The 3,668-nt window shown below is 38.7% G+C and overlaps 1 pseudogene; it reads right to left on the bottom strand.

Annotated features, from left to right (window-relative positions):
• Positions 1 to 1,216: 1,216 nt before the first annotated feature.
• On the bottom strand, positions 1,217 to 2,486 carry LOC148723982 (adenosine receptor A2a-like; annotated as a pseudogene).
• Positions 2,487 to 3,668: the final 1,182 nt, after the last annotated feature.

Raw genomic sequence — 3,668 nt, 5'->3', positions numbered from 1 at the left:
TCATATGGATGCCCAGTTTAGTTATGCTGTTTGTTGATTGTTATTATAACATGGTTAATGACTCGGAAAAACCCAATGCATTGTGGCCCAGGGTTGATAAAATTGCTTTCACTTCATCAACAATGAACCCACGCTGCATCGAACACATCTGTAACATTTCTCAAAGGTCACCCGCCATACATTTTTTCTTTACCGGAATAAATTACACTAAAACTAATTACTGACGATAAATGACAACAAACGAAACAAATAGACGAAATGAAAGCTTAAAACATACCTGACGGTTTGGATCTCTAAAGAGACTCGAAACGCACTATCACGAACATACAACGACGGACCGCATAACATTATTGAAACTTTTCGCGCAAAAACTAAAATATATACTGACGCGAGGGGACTGAACCCTACTATGTGGATGGACCATTGGCCCTTAAAATTTATTGTACCACAGTTATATATTACTTTCGGAATAAAAAATTTCGCCGAGCCTTTCGCCGTAGCTATCGCTTGTTGCCTTGTGGAAAGAGCAAGGAAAGCACAAGAAAAACTGGGCTGGAACAGAACACCTTATGGCAGGAAATGATGTGAGATCTGTCGCCATTGATAAACGATGTTGAAACAAACCGCTGCTTGAGTACGTTTGGAATTTGATTAAAAAATTTGGTCTTGGTAACAATGTTTAGCTTGGTTGCCCATTTAGTTCTCTATTCGTATTATACCCTCCCTTTTCTTAAATTTTACGAGTTTCTTTAGCAGTGCCCCAGTTACTCAGTTGCTCTATATGGAGCCAACCTTTAGGGGATAATATTCAAAAAAGAATACAGACAGGTGTGCGCTCAAAAAATTCGGTCGCAACGAAATATTTAACAAACATTCAGCATGTCACTCGAGGCGATATGTTATGTCGACTTGTCGCCGTTACGAGTCGTAGTAACATATTCCTTGGCTTCTCCTAACCTTTTAACATTTAATTTTGTTTCACCACGGTCTAGTTGTATCCGCCGTCTTTCGTTTCTTTATAAGGTCTCTATTATCGCGGATGGAGACCTTAGTGCTTTATTTTAGCGCACATAAACGCATCGTAAGTACAAAAAAATTCGTCATTCTCACTCGAAAAAAAAAAAAAAAAAAAAGGCCCTAACTGACTAAAAACTAAAGTTTGGTGACATGCGTTTGATGGGGTAAAAATTACATGTCATGAAAGACTTGTCTCATATATGACAAAGAAAGAGGTAGTTTAATTATGTATAGGTTTACATTAAGTAGAAAGCAGAGTTACGTAATACAAGCTTAGAAATTAAGGACTTCCGTTTGATCATTGACTGTTCAGTGGGGCACCGGGTTTGTAATTAGGCAAGATTCCTTTTCTGCTAGGATTGTCCTCAGAGTTAAGTCTCCTTACTTTCCAAGTTGCCACGCTTACGAGTCCCAACATTTCATACCATCCGGTTCCCCTCTGGCTGTGCATTATGGTCTGATGCATTTTGTTCATGAACAGAGGGCAGCCAACGGAAGGTGCGGCGAAAGGCTCGGCGAAATTCGCTATTTCTGAAATAGTATATCAATGGGTTTACCGCTGATGAAGTAAGAGCGACTGCATCGACCCAAGGCTGTACAATCAAGTTAATTTGCCGTACATTGCAATACCGTTTTGCTTCTCTATTATAAAATTTTACCAACTGCAGAACTACGCTAGGTATCCATGTAATGATACAAGCACCCAAAACAAGAGCGACTGTTTTGATAGCTTTGAAATTCTGCATAGCACGAACTTTAATATTTTTGTCGGAATCAGGAAGCTTTTTAACTGCTACAATGCTTCTAAATTGTTTTCTGGCTAATTTGAAAGTGAAAATGTAGCAAAAGGAGACCACTAATAATGGAACAACAAACATTATACATGCAAAGGACACAAATAGTTCCCTTCGATCTTTTTTTTTGAACGTAATCAACAAAGGAAGACTCAAAGAAATAAACCACACCAAAATAATGACCACTAAGCATCTCCTTTTACTTAAAATGTACTGATACCGGAAAGGAAACCGAATCGCGATAAAACGGTCGATTGAAACACAGCAAACGTTGAAAGCAGTGGCTGCAGTTGTGTGAGCCCACAACAATAATCTGATCGTAAACAAAGGGCTTCGAGGTGGTGGCTGAATCCAACATCTGATAGCAATCCAAAGAGGATCTATGACAAGGCCGACAAAAGCGTCCGCCACGGATAACGAGGCTAAAAAGTGGTTGGAAATTGTTCGTAAAGACTCGTTTTTGTAGAACAGCCACAACACAAGGACATTTCTAGTGACAGCGGCTACACCAGACAAGGAGAACCACACTGATAGAACGATGGATGCTGCACCACTGAGATGTTCGTACGAGCAGTTACCTTTCATGTTAACTTGGTGTAAAGCAACAGCAAAAGTCGAGAAATAAGCCTGAAAACCTTCTTAAATTTTCAATTACCTGCCGTCGTCAGCGAAGAGATGTTACTGACTGTTGCTGAGATGGTTCTTCTTCCTTTTTTTGAATGCGATTATTCACAATTTTCTCTTAAAATGCAGTTTATCGACAGGCACACCTAATTTTCTTGCGGCATTTGTTTGAGAAAAGGTGCTTGTGATAATAAAAATATCACAAAGTTTTTTGAAAATATGTTTTGAAACGTAGGTTCTGTTTTATTCATCTACAGTCCATCAATGTAAATATAGTTATATCTCATCTATCGGCAGATGTTAAGTAAAAATCAACAAACGATTCCCCTCGATTGGCAGCTACTTTCTTGACAAGAAGTGTCCAAAACGACAACGAATTAAAGTTTTTGAGTCTGTCCACACTTGTGGACAGACTCGGGGGGGGCCTTATTTGAATCTTACTAAACTAAATGTCAGGTTTGTTGCTGCATATCAAATTTGGTAGCCTAATTTAAATGAGGAAATGTGTTGAGTTTCGAATCAAAAAATGATCTTAAAGTAGTCGGTAATTTAATACATGCTGCGAATAATACGCAAGTTAAACAAACTGAAATGGGGTGGGCGGTGGGGGAGGGGGTTCACGGCATTTTAGACAGCTGCTTTGTTAATTAAAAAAAGATACGTAAATAAACAAAGCCTCTCATTCATTTCAAATTTTCAAACGTTAACGAACTCAATGGGTCGTTTTTTTCAATACATCATCAGTCTAAATTTTACTTGATTGGAACTTAGGCCTATCAGGCCTCTAAAGTTTACAAAAGAATTTTCCGGTAAACTGTTTGTCTCCATTCGAGAAAGAAGTCGTTACATATTAGTCTGTTAGTTTTATGGTCCGTGACGCGCTGAAGAAGCAATTAGCAAGATACCTGAGGTTGTGTAGCTGGGCTGATGAGGATATCTTCGATAAGAGAGGTTTTAAGGAAGACTTTTATGGTAACTGGTCAAAAAAAATCGACTTCTTGCCATCTGGTTTCTGCCCCTTGTTAGCTAAAAAGTCTTAGCCGACTTGCACTAAAGTGGTAGCCCACATTCATCGTGTTTGTTTAAGAAAATAAATGGTCAAACTCTAATAGATAATCTCCAGTATTGTTACAACTTGTGAAGGTGTAGTCTGATGTTACCCCCGGGTTCAAGCCATTTACTGCATTGTTACAACGGCATTTCTTTTTCATTTTTAGGCCAAAAACAACCCTG

Source organism: Stylophora pistillata, chromosome 9 (genome assembly GCF_964205215.1).
Source record: "Stylophora pistillata chromosome 9, jaStyPist1.2, whole genome shotgun sequence".
Classification (NCBI taxonomy): Eukaryota; Metazoa; Cnidaria; class Anthozoa; order Scleractinia; family Pocilloporidae; genus Stylophora; species Stylophora pistillata.
This window is presented reverse-complemented; position numbering and strand designations above follow the sequence as displayed.